This window comes from Gossypium raimondii, chromosome 12 (assembly GCF_025698545.1).
Source record: "Gossypium raimondii isolate GPD5lz chromosome 12, ASM2569854v1, whole genome shotgun sequence".
In the NCBI taxonomy this organism is placed as follows: domain Eukaryota; kingdom Viridiplantae; phylum Streptophyta; class Magnoliopsida; order Malvales; family Malvaceae; genus Gossypium; species Gossypium raimondii.
In genome coordinates this window covers 34,126,289-34,145,653 of record NC_068576.1, presented here as the reverse complement: position 1 = coordinate 34,145,653, position 19,365 = coordinate 34,126,289, and the positions used below count along the sequence as shown (strand labels likewise).

Sequence of the window (19,365 nt, the reverse complement as noted above, 5' to 3'; positions counted from 1 at the left end):
GCCTACTAATGTTTAACCTAATGTTGACCATTATTCCCTTTAATGAAAATTATACTTAAGCTTATTGGACATAAAATTGCCCTTACAGTTTTTTTCACACGTCAAGCTTGGGTATCACGAGACCCACAACAATATTGAAATTGGGTGTCCTTGGGTGTCTTAGTATCGCGATACCCATGACTAATATTGCAATACCATTATAGATAGCCTCAATCCTCTTTGTTTCAACATTGTCAGGGGTGTCACAACTTTCATACTTTGATATCGCGATACCCTTTTTTTAGGTGATGTTTTTCACATTCGAGCCACCATCGACTCCCTAAAACGCTCAATCAAGTTAGGTTCCCATGGCACGTTTGGCCAATTTGGGTATAAAAATGACATAAAACTAACAAAAAACAGTTTATTAATGATAAAACTAAAAATAAACAAAAGTAACGAAAAAAAAACATCTAAATTGCTTGAGAATAAGCTCTTTAAGTGTAATGGAGAGCTTAATTTGACGTATCAACGTACGACAGATCAATAACAAACCTAAAACGTGAGTCAAATAGATAAGTAAAAGAGAATGAACACATGATATTTGTTAATGCAGTTCAGATTCACCAATCCTGCATCTGTGGAGCCTTGCTCAGAAAATAATCTTATTTAAAATTCATTCTACATAACTATTGGCTAAAGTCCAATCTATGCTCTCCAAATGGATAATTGTAACCCTAAAGTCAAACCCAAATTATTACAAATCTCTCCCCCTAAATGCCTCACTTGCATTCAATATCTCTCCATAAAAATCCCTAACAAGGAGTGTCTAAACACACCCCCAAATAGCTAATAAGGAAGTTCACTAATAACCTATTTATAAGCTCTCCTTCAATGTGATAAGTAGCTAGAAAAAAAGGTATTTATCACATGTTTATATGCTAATAATTATCTTTGTTGCTAATTTAAGTTGCTCATTTCCTTAATAAGAAAATTGTTAATGGAAGTGCTAGACTACAGTGGCCACTACGGCTTGGCATTGCAAAAACTGTGCAAACAAAAACACAAAGAACACCAAGGTTTGTTTATGCAGTTTGGTTCCTTACGTCTGTGGAGCCTAGTTTATTGAGTAATTTTACTATCTTTAATCGCGAATACAATAAGTGATTCACACTCTATCACTCGCTAAGCATAGAGATCTCACCTTCGCACCTAAAGACTAGAACACTCACATCCAAATCCTCCCCCAAAGAACTTGGGTAGTAAACACTCAACAATGTTTACAATAACAGTTTGCACTCTCTCACAAAAATAATTCCTCAATGAACATATTAGAATGCACTCAATAAACTCTTATACAAAACCTAGACAAGCCTCAAAGCAAATAGACAAACCTCAAAACATATATAAATTTCGACTTACTAATATAGAATCTAAGTGAATACCAAGTAACTTATTGAAAATATCTATTACATAATTAACAATCAAAGCACAATCAATCGAAGATATGTGATTGCGCCCTGACATGTGTGCATCCGGATTGAGAATCAACATAAAAACAATCAATAATAAGGTGATATACTGCATGTGTAACAGGTCGAGCTGTAATATTTTTAGTTTTACAATGAAGCACTCGAGTATTCCAAGGATTGAACTCAAAAGAGTTCGGGGACAAAATGATTCCTAATTGACAAGCATGCAACAAAGAAGTCTAGCTAACTATTGGAAAATCGAGTTTGAAAAACGCAGGGGAAAATAAGTTTAAGAGAAAAACTAGAGTTTTAAACTTTTTTCCCAAAACAAAAACTTGATTGTGATATCTAAAGTAATAAACACTTAATCAAAATTGTACATTTTCGATTCTATGATGAATTCTTCAACCGAGTAATCTTCTCTGCTATCCTCAAGCTCAAATCTACCAAGTGTGGGATCGCTTCGAATCAGAAAATTTTCCACAAAATTACCAGTAAGGTAATTTCGTAATTTCTGTAAATTTTGGGTCAAGTTATAAATAAGAAAAATATCTCCATAAATCTTCTGAAAAAATTTCTTCAGAGAATTTTCTCTCTACAACATCCTCTTGAATTCAAGTGTGTGAAAAATAATGACCCAAAACTCTCTCTAACTATGATTAAACTTAAATACTTTAATATTAAATTAATGGATAAACTACCAAAATAGTCACTTTTGTTTACCTCAGGTTACATTTTAGTTACTTATGTTTGAAGTGTTATGTTTTAGTCACTTACGTTAACGTGTTTAACATTTTAGTCACTGAGCCGTTAACGGTGTAACGGTAAGCTGACGTGACACGTTAAATCATCATTTCAAACAAAAATTTAGGTTAAATTATACAATTGGTCTCTATATTTTTTTGTTTTGAGCAATTTAATTTTTTTTCTTTTATGTTATTTTAACGTTCCTTTTTTTTATTTTTTTCATTCTATTTTGCTTCTTCCTCTGTTTTCCTCCTTCTCAATCTCTTTTAATGTAGTTTTTCTATGATTTCCATTTGTTAAAACTAAAGGGAAAGAAGAAAAGGAAAATAAAGAAATAAAAGAAACAAAATAAATTGTTCAAAAAAATAAAAGTATAGGGACTAGTTTTAACAAAAGGAAAACATAGAAAAACTACGTTAAAAGAGATGGAGAATGGAGGAAAACAAATGGAGAAGCAGAAGAGAATGGAAAAAAAATTTAAAAAAATTGCTCAAAATAAAAAATATGGGGATCAATTGTATAATTTAACCTAAAATTTTTGTTTCTAATGATGATTTAATGTGCCATATCAGCTTACCATTACACCGTTAACGGCAATTAATGGCTCAATGACTAAAATTTTACAACACGTTACCGTACGTGACTAAAGTGTTAACATCAGTGACTAAAATATAATCTGAAGTAAACAAAAGTAACTATTTTGATAGTTTACCCTAAATTTATATAACATTTATTAAGATAAATATTAGATTACATTTAATATTAAATCTATTAAATTAATAGAATATTTATCTATAAGACAAATTTTAAATTAAATTTAATATTAACATAATCACTTTAATATTAAATTAATAAAATACTATAAAGATAAATATTAAATTGAATTAAATATTCAATCTATTAAAATAAAATTAATTGAAATAGTTAATCTGAAATCAAATTATATGGTAAAGTCCCAGTAGGATGTGATTCCTCCACTGCTTAACTGTCGAAGGACCACCCGCCGACCACCGGAATGTCGTCGTCGCCACCACCAGCACCATCATGTCTGACAGTGTCATCGCAAGTGCGACATCCTCACGACACCCCGAGCTGATATAAGCCTAGTAACGACCCGACCGGTCTGGTCTAGCCACCAGTTGGACCATTGGCCCGGTTTCACATGTCAAACCCGGTTCAACCAATTTTTGGGTCTCGATCTCGGTTTTGGATTCTCGGGCTCAATTTTCGATCTCAGGTCTAATTTTCAAGTTCAATTACTCATTGGGCCAATTGTCTGACTTGAAAATTAATTTCCAAAAATATCATATTTATTTATTTTAATTAATATAATTTTACTTTATCAAAATTAATTTTTTTCAAAAATCACTACGATTTTCCAAATTAATTTTTCAAGAAAATTCTTTAATCAAATTTTCTAGTTGAACAATTCTCACGACTGCATAATTTAATTCCACATCGAATAAATCGACTCAATTAAATTATTTTCAAAGTCATAGAATTTTCTTCTGATTCAAATGCATTCTGATCAAGCTTTTGTTGAGCTAACGGAGGGACCAATCGAATATGTACAATTAGGCTCTAGTAATTGCAATTATGTCCAAAAGCATCGTTCCGATAATTTGTAATTTACTTAACCATGGAGTCAATCCATAAAGAATATCATGATTGAAAACTCCTTATTGTATATTTTTTTACGAAAGCAATTCATCCAATTATTTTGTCTAATGACTTCATCATGTGTGTGTTACCCTCATATGATATCCTTGATTTACTTGAGTTAAATCCGATCACTCAATACAATCATATTTTATCTCATTGTCACCATTGTGTCTTCTTAATAATTAACATGATCAATATCAACAAATGACTATGATAAATTGCTCATTCAAGAATAAGCAACCTATGACCATATTTCATATTTATCAATCCACACAATGCCAATGAGAGGATATCATTAACTCTTTAATCGAGCTATGAATTCTATTACTGCTAGTAAAGTCATGCCATACACAAGTCATGTACCCAACATACCGACTATGAGCTCGATCATCTTTAGAGCATAAGCCTCCAATCAAATCACATGAGTTACATACGCATGGTCAATGACTAACTCAGGATTTAGGTAAATCACACCATGAACGTCACAAGTGAATTAATTCACAAACGGATCCAAAATTAATTTATCTTAGGTCCAATCTAATGTATCATTCGTCTAATGAATACATCTATGTCTCGACCCGTGGAATCAACTACTCCGACAACTAAGACAAACCATCTCCCCAATTGGAATTGTAGACGATATAATAATCCTTCTAATTATTTGAATGAAATGCTCACTTTAATTCTTTTACGAGATTACGGACTCATTTAGATTATCTACAGAAGTAAATTGTCTTTCTCTCAATGTAAACGTTCTTACAGTACCACTTACCATCAGTTTGAACTTAAACAATCAATAAGCTAATATTTGCTTGTCACAATTTCGCTATACTTGCAAAACATGAAAGGTAGAAACATAAAAGATATAATAGTGAAATATGAAATTAACTTTATTTATTTATTCATCGTTTAAATATATAGAAAACAATTATATGTTTACTACAATATGGACATATTTCACAACACCAACAAGAGCTCAACCAACTAGTAGATCAATAACATATTTATTGATATCATCTTCCCCCTCCTCACTAATTTTTAACATAGTCTTGTTCCATTTTCGAACAAGTCTCATTTTATCATAGTCTTGTTCCATTTTCGAACAAGTCTCATTTTATCATTTATAATCTCAAGAAGAGTCTCACTTGTTTTATCAATATGAAAGCTTGTACCATTAGTATTTGATTCAGGAGTTTTACAAATACTGTTATAGCTCGAGTAAGATTTTTCCATCAAAGACAACTTCTCTATTTTATCATGCTCTATTTCATTTCCTATTATAACAAGATCTAGGACAATCTCATTTTCTTCAAATTGTCCTCCAACTTTTTCATCATCTTCGTCAAAAGTCTTTTTTTTCTCCAAACATATCCTAAATCATCCCTTAGATCATATCATAAACATTTTTCTCAAGTAATTGTAGCTAAAACCTTGAGTTTGCCTAAATTGGCACTTTTTCTTAGCCCTACCAACATTGACTATAAGAAACTCTTTATAAAAAAATTTCATTGGACATAATTCGACACTAAGCTTTCTTCACCCTCACTATATTCGTTAAATTGTTTTCTTAAAAGAAAAAAAAATCCTTTAAAGAAGACTAAAAAAAGCGAAAGTAAAAGAAAAAAATAGTTTTAACCAATATGAAACAGTATTTTGGTTAAACACATCTCTCCTTAGGATGATAAAAGCTCATTTAAATGCTCTAAATTTATCTAAAAAAATATATCCTTAATGCCACAAATCATAAACAATTTTAACTTAATCAACAAATAATGTAACACCCGGATTTCTAAAGATCCGAAAATTTAGAATAATTAAGGGACTAAATTGAAAAAGACAGCAAGTTGGCAGCCTCAATTAGAAGAAATGGGAAAGTTGAAAATTGGATTAGACATGGTTAAGAAACAAATTTGGTTCGGTAAAAAGGAACCAGCTAGTTTCTTAGTAGAAGACATAATAATTAACCATGGAAAACTTTCATAGGATTAGAAATAGCACGGAAATGGCTATAAATAAATGGGAGGTGGCTTTCAGGGATGATTTTTCTTCCCGACCTTGTTCCAATTTCTTCCGTTCTTCATCCTATTCGGTAGCTCAAAAGAGTAGCCATGAAAGGTTTTGCATGAAGCAGACTTCATGAGGATGGAGATGGAAAAGTATGGAAATGAGTAAGCGGGTAAAGTTCTTAACTTCTGTGTGCGTAGGATGAAGTTATGGAACTTCAAAACTATTTTAAAGGTTCTGCATGTCATGAAAGTTTAAGCTTTTAAGACGTAGCATAAGCTTAACTAGTGGGGTTTTTGGTTGTAAGCTACTACCTGGATAATAGAAGCTATGGTGCTCAAGAGAAGGAATAATATATGGAAACAACAAAGACTCATGTGAATTTCACACTCCAAACCTACTGTTATGGTTTATGTTGTTTAAGCATGCATTGCATGACTATGAGATAAACCTCAAGGGGTTAAATGAAGTTAGGATGGGAATAAGGAGAGAACCCATTAAATACCGCATCAGGTGAATCTCTAAAGCTTGCAGAGGGAACATTACGATGTTCAAGTATCAATGTTAGGTGGATTAAAGGAGGTAATGGGAGGAAGATTTGGGAAATGAAAAAAATGGAAAAATATTTACTACGACGACAATATCGACTGGTTCTTCGAGGCAACATCATGACGACAGTATAGGGCATAATTCCATAGATGAAAGAGACTGTTTCAATCTAGTATAAGGTATATGGTATAAGACCATAGATAAAAGATCCTATGGTAGTCTGGTATGAGATACGAAACGTAAAACCATGAATGAAAGATGACATGACAGCATGGTACACAGTAAAAAGGTATATGGCATAAGACCATGGATAAAAGACGTCATGGTAACTATGTATAAGGTAAATAGTATAAGACCATAGATGAAAGACGCTATGGCGGCCAAGTATAATAAGTAAGACCATGGATGAAAAACTCCATAACATCAACTTATAGTACACTAGGATGGTAGATAGGTGTAAGACCATGGAAGAAAGACTCTATGACATCCACAGAGATAGTCTGTCGGGATAATAAATACAGAATAGAGATAATCTATCAAGATAATAAACACAGAACAGAGTAAGTCTATCGGGACGGTAAACACGAAAAATAGTAAGTCCGCCGAGATAGTAAACACGGGGTAAGCTTGTTAGGATAAGAGAAATGGGATGGGAAGGGCTTAAGACCATAGCTCGGCTATGATAGCCAACAAAGTTCGCTGGGATATGAATATCAATGGTCTATAAGGATAATTAAGAGTAAGGCATGTTACCAGTACACTAAGCATGAGAGACCACATAGGCAGAAAATGAGTTAAAAGAAAACACAAACATGGCAAACGGACTATAAGGTATTTGCCAAAATGTAGAATGCAATAAGGGTAGAAATGAAGGCTAATAAGGCATGGGCAATGACCTAATAAGATTAGAGAGAAATAGGTCGTGCACGAACTGGCCTAAGTATAGGAAATTATGATGAGACAGAATGTCTATAAAGGCTATTCCTCTTTGAGAAAGGTCTAATGCAAGAAGTAGGGGTGAGCATTCGATCGAATCGAATCGAATCGAATAAAAAATTTTCGAGTTAATCGAGTTTTCGAATCTCATTTTATCATCCTAACTTTATTTGAAGTTTTCTCGAATCGAGTCGAGTGAGATGGAATTCGAATCGAATCGAATCGAATATATTTGTTCGAGTTAAATTTTAAAAAATAATTGAGTCCTTGTAACTATTGTCACCCATCGTAATAAAATTTGTCTACCTTAATCAATTTTTTTATTAACTTTCATCACCTCATAATTTATTTATTAATTTTTTATATATTGATTAGCTTCTTTGCTTGCTCAGTTGTTTCAATTATCTTTGGATTCTTGTCACTATGTATTTTGGAATTAAATAATATATTAAATGTAAAAATATGATTTTTAATAAAAGTTATTTTAAAAATAAAATGTGAAATTGATACCAATATAAAATTTTAACACGAATATTTTACGGCATAATTAATAATTCAATTTTAATATAAATATTCAATATGACTAGACAATTCAATAATATAAATAATATAAAATGTGAAATTTAATTTAATAATATAAATAGTAGATATAAATAAAATTATTACTATTTATGTTTAGTGATTTTTTGGATAATTTTGATTTTTATTTGAGAGTAAAGGGTGAGAAGTAAAAGTTTAGGGGGAAAATAAAAAATTTTGGGGAATAAAAGTTTGAGGGAAAGTAAATAGGGGGAGTAAAATTTTGGAGGGAAAATATTTAAAAAAAAAATTGGAGGGGGGAGGGGGTAGATGGGAGGTGGGATGGGAAGGGAATAAAAGTTTTAGGGGAAAAGTGGGAGGAAGTAAAAATTGTGGGGGAAAATAAAATGTTTTGAGGGTTTTTTGGAGTAAAAATTTGAGAAAAAATAAATGGGAGAGTAAAATTTTGGTGGGAAATGGATTTTGGGTAGATTGGGGGTTAGGAGGGGAGGGGAGTAAAAGTTTTGGGGGAAAAGTGGGAAGGAGTAAAAGTTTTGAGGGAAAAATAAAAAGGTTTGGAGTTTAGGGTAAAAATGTAAAATATTATAGTTTAATATTCGAATTATTCGAATTATTCGAGTTATTCGAATTCGAAAACTCAACTCGATTCGAACTCGAAATAAAAAAAAATTCGAGTTGATTCGAATAACTTGATTAACTCGAATAACTCAATTCGTTTAACTCGAAATTCGAATTTTTTTCGATTTTTTCGAATCGAATCGAGTTTTGCTCACCCCTAGCAAGAAGAACGTCACAATAATAGTCCGTAAGAAGGAACGAGGATTTGGGATAGCAAATTTGTATAGTCGCAGGAACGATAACCTGCTAGTCTAGCTAGACCAAGAGATCTTCATGTATGAGACGAGTGAAGTCACAAGTAAAGGAAGAAGTGAGGGGTCCACTATGAACAATAAGATAAAAGTCAAGGTAGATACGTTAAGAAGGCTAGGTCCAACATAAGTACACTCATCATGAGGATGTCAACGAGTCCTTCGAGACTAAGGTATAGAAAAAAAAAGTCCGTCAAGGAGGGTACGGGTTAAGGACCATTGGGCGGGGAGGCAAGAGATACGTTACCACTAAGGTATGAGATGGTAAACGAATATACAACTAAATAAGATAGAAGACAACGAACGCCTTAAAGGTGGACGTATGAAAGGAAAGAATGTTGGATTTGGTGCCCTAAGTATAGTATTTTCGTTAATATCTATTTTTATTTTTCTGAAAAAATTGGTTAATAAAAAAATTCATTGATTACATTAATATATTTTGTATAATTGTCTTCACATGATTTTTACACGCAAAGAAAAATGGAAGCAAATATTGCTCATTGGTTGTCTAATGTTTAACTAATATAAACGGTATTACGTGGTCAGATCGTAGTACACAAAGAAAGCTTGTATTAGTAGACGAACCTAAACATGTCCTTTGTCTAATTGGAAATAATCAAACCGATTGAAAAACTAATATGCCATCCATCAAGTCCAATTGGGGAGATATTTTGTCTTGGGCATCGGAGCGGATGACTCCCACAAAATAAAGGCATAGATGTGACTGACTGGACTGGCAATACAACGGACAAGACCCAAGCAAAATACATCTTGAATCCGTTTATGGATTTATTCACTTGTGATGTTCATAGTGTGACATACCTAAATCTTGAGTGGATGGTAGACTATGTATGTGTGACTCGTACACATTGATGTAAGTAAAAGCCTAAGTTCAAATAGATAAGGAACCGAAAGCTGGTGCATTGAGTGTACAACTTCTATAGTATGTAATGTCATTCACAACAGTGGAATTCATAGCCTAAAACATGGGTAAATGGTATCCTCTCATTGGTATTACATGGTTGATGAAAAGTAAACGTGGCCACGAGTCGTCTTTCTTTGTGATGGATGACTTGATCACTATTTGATAGTGATTGACTTTTTATAAAGGAAGATGTTGGGAAATGTGCCCATATTGTAGTAAACATGTAATTGTTTTCTATTTATTTGAACGATTAATAAATAAATAAAGTTAATTTCACATTTCACTATTATGTTTTTTGTATTTTTTGTCTTTTATATTTTGCATGCATAGAGAAATTGTGACAAGCAAATATTAGCTTATTGATTGTTTAAAGTTCAAACTAAAGATAAGTGGCATTGTAAAAAACGTTTACATTGTGAGAAAGACGACTTACTTCAGTAGATAATCTAAATGAGTCTGTAATCCCATAAAAGAATCAAAGTGAGCATTTGATTCAAATACTAAAAAGGATGATCATGCCGTTTACAATTCCAATTTGGGAGATGGCTAGTCTTGGCTTTCGAAACAGATGACTCCATAAATAAAGACATAGATGTATTCATTGGTAGAATGATCTAAATCTTAAAATGAATTAATAATGAATCCGTTTGTGAATTAATTCACTTGTGACATTTATGGTGTAATTGACCTAAATCTTAAGTTAGTCACTGACGATACGTATGCAACTCATAAGCTTTGATATAAGTGGAGGTTTATGCTCTAAAGATGATTGAGCCCATAGCCGGTATGTTGGGTAGATGACTTGTGTATGGCATGATTTTACTAGCAACAGTGGAATTCATAACTCAATTAAAGAGTTAATGATATCTTCTCATTGATATTGTGTGGATTGATAAATATGAAATGTGGCCACGAGTTGCTTGTTATCGAACGAGAAATTTATCGCAGTCATTTGTTGATAGTGATCATATTAATCATTAATAAGACATAATGGTGACAATGAGATAAAATAGGATTGTATTGAATTAACGGATTTAACTCAAATGAATCAAGGATATCATATGAAGGTAACACACACATGATGAGGTCATTGGACAAAACAGTTGGATGAATTGCTTTCGTAAAGAGTATACAATAATGAGTTTTCAATCATGGTACTTATTGTCGACTGACTCCATGATTAAGTAATTGGGAATTATCGGAACGACGCTTCTAGACATAATTGCAATCACTAGAGCCTAATTGTATATATATGATTGGTCCCTCCGCTAGCTCAACAAAAGCTCGATTGGACTGCATTTAAATTAGAAGAAAATTCTACAACTTCGGGAATAATGTAATTGAGTCAATTTATTCAATGTGGAATTAAATTAGGTGGTCATGAGAATTGTTCAACTAGATAATTTGATTAAAGAATTTTCTTAAAAAATTAATTTGGAAAATCTAAGTGATTTTTGGGAAAATTAATTTTGATTAAGTAAAATTAAATTAATCAAATTAATTAAAATTAATATGATATTTTTGGAAAATAATTTTCAATTCAGACAATTTGCCTAATGGATAATTGAACTTGAAAATTGGATCTAAGATCGTAAATTGGGCTCGAGAGCTCAAAACTGAGACCAAGACTCAAAAATTGGTCGAACCAAACTCGATATGTGAAACTAGGTCGACGGTCCAACCGGCGGCTAGACCAAACCGGTCAGGTCGTCGTTGACCCAGACCGATCCGGCAACAGATGAATCAGCTCGGGGTGCCATAAGGGTGTCACACTTGCATCACTGGACACAGTAATGCCGATGGCTGCGACGGCGACAGTTGATAATCAATGGTTGATCAGTGGAAGAGTTACACTCCTATTGGACTCTACCAAAGAATTTGATTTCAGATTAACTATTCCAAAAATAATATTATTTTAATAGTTTTATATTAAATTTAACTTAATACTTATCTTTATAGTATTTTATTAATTTAATATTAAAGTGATTATCTTAATATTTATTGTTTATCGTATATATAAACATTTTATTATTTTAATAAAATTTAATATTAAATTTAATCTAATATTTATCTTGATAAATATTAATATTAATTAATATTAAAGTGATTAACTTTAATTATAGTTGAACTTTCTAAATTCTCCCTATATAAAGAAAGCCTTGCGCTATTATTTATACACACTTGAATTCAAGATAAAGTAATAGGAGAAAATTCTCTAAAAAAATTATTCCAGAAAATTTCTGGTGATATTTTTTTGATTTATAACTTGACCCAAAAGTTTAGAGAAATTGTAAAATTTCCCCACAGGTAATTTTGTGAAATTTTTTTTGATTCGAATCAAGCCCACACTTGGCAGACGTGAGCTTGAGGATAGCAGAGAAGACTAATTGGTCAAAGCGCTCATCCTAGACGAATAAAAATTGTACAATTTTGATTAAGTGTTTATTACTTTAGACATCAAAACCAAGATCTTGTTTTGGAAAAATTTTAAAACTCTGGTTTTTCCCTAAATTTATTTTCCGATGTGTTTTTCAAACCCGTTTTTTCAACAGATGTAATGGTTACCATGAGATAAAATAAGATCATATTAGGAGAACAAATATTATCCTAAAGAGATTAAGGATATCCTATGAGGTTACACACTTATGACAATGTTATTGGACGAGCACTAGTTAATTGCTGTCATAATGGTATGTCGTTAGGGAGTGTTCAGTCACGATACTATAGTGAAATGACATCATGACTAAATGAGATTATAATTAATAGGAGAAAAGTTGGAACTTAATTATAAATCATTTGAACCTCAACTTCATATGTCCAATCGGTCCCTCCGCTAGCTCATTGAAATCAGAAATGAATTGCGTGTTTGAATAAAAATGAACAAAATGAATAGAAAAAAAAAAGAAATGAGAAACATTCAAGAATGATTATGGTTTTCTCCAAAATAGAGAAATGAAATCATTTGAAAATGAATGTAGGTTTTCAAAAATGGAAATGAAATTAGAAATTTGCAATCCTATATAAAATTACTTAAAAAATGATGGAAGAATAGGTTTATGTTTTTAGACTATTTTGAAGTCCGAAAATGAAAACAAACCATTCAGTCATAGTGAACATGTTGAGTTATGACATATTGAACAAATTTTCTCGAAATTTTATTGGGGGTAAAATCATCAAAATTTTACTGGAGTAAAATTGGGATGATAAAATTATTTAATATGTAAATATTAAATTTTATTTTAAAAAATAGAAAAACTGAAACGGGTTAGATCATATTACAGAGTACTGGGTCAAAAAGGCCCAAAAAGTACTCATAATTGGACCTGATGTGAGAGAGGCCCAAAACCTCTCATATAACATGAAGGGGGCGGCAACCCTAACAGAAATACAAAGGTGAGTCGTTCACCCCTCTCCTACTTTAAGCAGGACGTTGTTTTCCTATTTAAAATAAACAACTACAACTCTATAAGGGTTTCTACTTTCTCTTCCTATAAATAAATGATATCGATAGAGTTGTTAACACAACTTTTGAAAGATTGTTATTCTGCTAAAAAATAGAGAGAATTTATTCTCAACTTTTAAACATATTTTTAGAATAACTATTTTCTGATTTCTATTAAAGAAGAGAGAATTTCTGTTTTCACTCCAAAAGTAAAATTTTTTCTAGTTTTGTGTTTTGATTCAATTGGTTCGAGTTTATATTCGAAGCAGTTCGTTGTACGAGAATAACGGAGAATATCGTTTGGTTGAAAGCCAGAAAATAATAATGATCCATTTATCCAAAAACACATGTATGAATTCGGTTAATATTTATTGCTATAAATATCACAAATCGGGTTGGTTTTTAAAATTTTAATTTTCTGCTGTAAAAGAAAACAGTTTTCAAACCAGATTTTTTTTTCAACAAGGAAAAGCATGAAGAAATAATAGAACCTGCTGATGTGGCAAGGTATTCAGGGCATGGTCAAGTGAAGAGTTCGACTAAAGGAAGGACTTACAGTGAGCGAGTAGCTTAGAGGATCGGGTGGAGTTCACCACCCTGATGTTAAATGTTTGCCTTAAGCAAGCAGAGAGTAATTCTTATTTATTTTATATTATTTTACATTCGTTACCCTTGTGTAATGGGTTTAATTTATGGTACAACAAAGGAACTCACTAAATTCGTTTGAACTTACAAGAGTTTGTATGATATTCGCAAGATTTACAAGGTTAATCGAGGACTTTGAGGTGAGACCAAGTCAGATGTTGCTGAGCGCGAGAATCACATGCAGTTAGAGTCATGCACATGGAAAGAGGATACCATTAGAGGCTTCACCTCAAGAATTACGATCTATAGACAGATAGTACCCTTAGAATCTGGATAATGGAATAGTTAGCCCGGCTAAGACTTGTAAGGGACTCATTGTAGATAAACAGACATATTAGAGTTAGAAATTTAAGAGATTAAGCATTCAATGACTTAAGGCCTTAGTTGTAAGAATTATTATCTTTAACTTCATTATTAGATTGTTTTTATTTTTAGATTGTTATATAGCAGTTAAGTTAGAAATTATTAAGTATAGGTCCATTTATGACGCTTCATACTTGGATTCGGTAGACGGATCGAACGTGGGGTGTTACAAATAAAGCCTAAGGATCATCACCAAGTTATTGACCATAAATTTAGCACATCATGTGGCACATAAATTGCAATATGGTGTGCCCCCAAAATCTACTGTCAAGCCATTATGTGTAGCATCACATTTTCACCCAATCATTCAAAGCATTAATCAACTTCATTACTGCAAACTGAATACATGATGGCCTTAGTTTGCAGCCGTTCAAAAACAATTTCATTCTATCTTTTGTTGGAACAAAATTTGGGACAGAATTAGAGAGTTTGCCTAACAAACCCAAAACATAAGTGAGTCAAAGAGATAAATAAAAGAGAATCAACATACGATATTTGTTAATGTAGTTCAGATTTACCAACCCTATGTCTATGGAGCCTCACTTAGAGAATTATTTTATTCAACAATTCATCCAGTACAACTATTTACTAAAGCCTAATCTACCATTTCCCAATGGATAATTGCAACCCCAAAGTCTAAGCCAAATTGTTACAGACCACTCTCCCCTAATACCTTACTTGCATTCAATATATCTCCATAAAAATCCTTAACAAGGAGTGTCTAAACACACACTTAAATGGCTAATGAGGAAGTCGACCAACAATCTATTTATAGACTCTCCTCAATGTGATCAGTAGCTAGAGAATAAGTCTTTATCACATGTTTAAATTCTAATAATTATCTTCATAATTTATCTTGAAAAGTATTCAAACAAAGCTCTTTTTAAAGAAGCTTTCTATAGCTTCAAAATTCTCAAAATATAAAAATAGGATAAGGATAAGCATAGTCTTTCCAAGCATATCAAATTTCTCTTCTTCTCCAAGTTACACAAGCAAATAGTGATGATTATTCTAGAATATTGGGCACGAAATATCACTATAATTAATGCTTTAATGAGATTTAATCAAAAGTCAAACACGTTAACATAAAGACTTTGGTTGTTCCAAACTAACATGTTCTAATTGTTGTTTGAACATGAAATGAGACAAGCAATATAAACAGTGTTTTATCACAAGAAACCTCGAGCTAAATAAACATGGGCTTCAAGCAACATTCGTGTCTCTATTAATTTGGCCCTGAAAATATGGTCATTTAATGACAATAATGTCAACCTTAAAGAACTTTGACTAGAACATACACCCACTCTAACACGCTATGGAATAGTCAAATGTTCCAATAACTTCTTCCAGCTAGGTCATCATTCATCATCTTTAACTACTTACCTTATAAATAATTTTTTTTATAAACTACAAATGTAGTCAATTATGTATAGTTTGAATTTTGGTCATCTAATTTTAAAAAAGTTATGATACGGTATCTAATGATACCGATTTGTTACATTCAATCACTAAGCTATTAACTCTGTTAATGGTGTAATGATAAACAAACATGATACAATATATCATCATTTCAAATGAAAATTATACAAGTAATTCCAATTTTTTAAGCAATTTTTTCAAAACCATTCTAACAAACTAATAATAACAAAGTTCTAAAATTAACATATTCTAACAAAAATAAATAAATAAGGGATCTATATGTTTTATAAAAGCCTAACCTCCATTGAGGTCTCTAGAGACAATGAAGAGAGAGAAGGTATCATCTTTTCATTTGGAAGAGACCTTTTCTAGCCTAAAACATGTTTAAAAATTAAAATTAAATTGCTTAAAAATATAGAAATTAATTATGCAATTTAATTTAAAATTTTCAACTAAAATAATTTATAATTTATCACGTCAACTTATCATTAGTTTATTAATAACAATTAAACAATTAGTGACCAAAATATAACAAATCTATATGTTGACTCCATTTTTTTGATAAAAACGGGGTCGACTTGGATTTTGAAAATGAAAACGAAAACGGGAGTCGCCACCAATCTTTTTTGATGAGGTGTGATCGGGTCACCTTGAAAAACAATTGTTTTTAATAAACGGTTTAGATTTATTAAAACAATGCTTTTAGTCTGCGAAGTTCAGAAAAACAAATTCGGGAGTCGGTTACGCGCGAGGAAGGGTTAACACCCTCGATACGCCCAAAATTGGTACCTTGTTGATTAATTAGTGTCTTAATATAAAAAATGTGCAAAGATTTTAAAATTCGATCCTTGTATTAAAAAAATCTTGTATAAATCAAATCACCTGTTAAGACCCTCTCATTTCGGAGAGAGAAAATATCACACCCAATGAGTTAGGGTATGATATTTCACCTCCTCAAAAATAAACTTGTCCAAAAAAACTCGTACAATAAATTTAAAAGGATATTTAATTGTTTAGGTCAGATGAAAAAAAATCGCAGCCCAATACATTATGGCACAATTTCTCAAAATTCAAAACATTGAATATTGTCTTTATTTATCTTTTAGAAAAAATTCTCATCTCGAGAAAACAACGTGCCATATTCAATGCGTTAGGACACAACATATTAAATTCCCGATAACAAGCTTTTATTTATGTTTTTTGATTAAAGAGTATTCTCGATTATTTAGATCCAACGAAGAAAATTGAAACTCAATACGTTAGGGTCCAATTCTCTCGAAGATCCTAAATACCGAGCATTACCTTTATTTTCAAAATTTTCTTTTTTTTGAATTTGGGTAAAATTGATGTAATGGAATGACAATTATGATAATATAAGTAAAAATAATACAAGCAAAAACAAAAGATAAATAAATAAGAAGACAAATATATAAAAAATCAATCATGTATACAATAACGAGTAAATAAACAAATAAAAACTAAAGCATTTTAAAATAAAAATAATAATAATAATGGACATGTAAATAAATAAATAACTAAACACCAAGTGAAGCAATTATAACAACAAACAAAAAAAAGGTAAAAGTTATAAAATATAAAAATATACATATGTACATATAAGAAAAATATATGTATGTGAATATAATATATATATATATATATATATGTATAATATACATGTTTTAATATGTAAAAAATATAAGTATGTATATAAAATTATGAAACATAGAAAATATATAAAAGTATGTGTACATATATATTTATAAAATTAAAAAACATATATAGATATATATATAGGTGCGTATATACATTGTAAAATATATTAAAATATATGTATATATGAATTATAAATATAGAAAATATATATAAGAAAAATATAGATTTTAAAATATATAGAATATGTATATATATATGTATGTATATATATTTGAAATTATAAAATATAGAAAATATACATAAGTACATACATATATACATATGTATATAAAAATATGTATGGATATACGTATATATATTTTGAAATTATGAAATAGAAGTGTGTATAAATATGTATATATACATATGGATGTAGGTGTATGTATGTACGAAAAGGAAATATAAAAATATATTTATAACTTTAAAATGTACGTATGTATATGTTGTAGAAATGTATGCAAGTATATATATATATATATATATATATATATATAACAAAATTTGAAATTCAAAATGACATAAATAAGTAAATCATAACAATAACAATAATAATAATATCAAACACATTAATATTAAAAATAATATATAAAAATGAAAGACTAAATTGAATTTTAAAATAAGATTAGGGGTTTTAAATTGAAAATACACAAAAAGGGGTCCCCAAAGACCAAAATATAACGCGCTCAAAGAACACAGGGCTGATATGGAAAATATCCCAAGTCCGATGCGCAGCGTTTTAACCGAGGGACTGCACATGGTCTAAGAACCAGAGTGAAACAGCAGCAAAATTCACGGCCCAAATCACAAAAAACAAAAAAATCAGATTGCACTACGCTGCAAAAACGGAGAGACTCCTTGCGCAAATAACCCCTCAAGGCTAAAACACGCGGATCCTCCTTCCGAAGCGGGTCGGGTCGGATGGCCCCGAAACGACGCCGTTTTGGGGATTTTCTGAACTTCCCAAAACGGTACCGTTTTGGTACCCTATATAAATAAAAAAACCTAAAAAAATCACTTTTCCCTTCATTTTTTACAAAAATTTCAGAAACCTCTCCCTCTTTCTCTCTGCCTTCTCCGAGCATTGCCCAGAATCCGGCGAGAGGACCGCCGCAGAGTCGCTGTCGGTCGCCATCGTACCCGCCGTGGACGGCGGACGGAACCACCCAAAAGTCGGGTTTTTAAACCTCGTTTCAAACACGGGCAAAAGTCCACCCTTTTTGGCCGGAAGGCCGAAGGAAAAGAGTTCCTCCACGCACTCTCTGGGTCCGATTTCGGCGACCGAAAAGGGCCTCCGACGATGAGCGCGGGACCCACCAGGTGAGTTTTTCTTCCTTTTTCTTTTTATTTCCGTAGATAAAAAATATATAAAAATAAAAATAAAAACTCATATCTAAAACAAAATATCAACTTCCTAAATATTGCTTTTTATTTCACTTGTATTCGTGAAATAAAGAAAAGGCCCGCCGTCCGTTTATAATGGTTGTTATTGCTTTATAGCCTTTTTTTTTACAATATTTTTGCTATTTTTGTAACTGCTTTTTCTCTTGTTTGCAGGTGTTGACGTTGATGGAGTAGGTGATTGACGGGCGGCGCGGCGTCAAAGGTAGCGGTGGCAGAAGCGGCGACAGCAGAGGGTCAGAAGGCCCTAGGTGCGGCGCACCTAGGGTTAGGGTTTTCTTTTTTTTCTGATTTGTTTTGGGCCACTTGGGCCGTGTATTGTAATGGGGCCTTATTTATTTCCATCGGGCCAGGCAGAATTGGCCTGCTACACTATATATAAATGATTATATCATAATTTTTTAAAATTCCATAATCAAGACTATATATAAATGTCTATCCCAATTGTTGCACGCCACAAGGAACATATAGTCAATTAGTCATACACGTCTGCTCCATGTGACCATGGCCACCTAGCGTTATTAAAATTATGTAAAAATTTCAAATGTTTTCTAGCACAATAAAATCAAACTCTACCATCAATTTTTATTTTTATTTAAAAACAAAAAGCATATTCATCGCATCATTATTTTAATTTTTAGTAGCCATCACTTTACTGTAAATCTGGATCAAAAACACCAAATAAACTATGGAAATTACTGAGTCAAACCGTTTAGCGCC

The 19,365-nt window shown here is 31.7% G+C and overlaps 1 long non-coding RNA gene across 1 annotated transcript; it reads left to right on the top strand.

Annotated features, from left to right (window-relative positions):
* Window positions 1-17,915: 17,915 nt before the first annotated feature.
* On the top strand, window positions 17,916-19,060 carry LOC128035562 (uncharacterized). The gene is made up of 2 exons (XR_008192028.1): window positions 17,916-18,564; window positions 18,802-19,060. It is a non-coding gene; the product is annotated as an uncharacterized LOC128035562 (long non-coding RNA).
* Window positions 19,061-19,365: the final 305 nt, after the last annotated feature.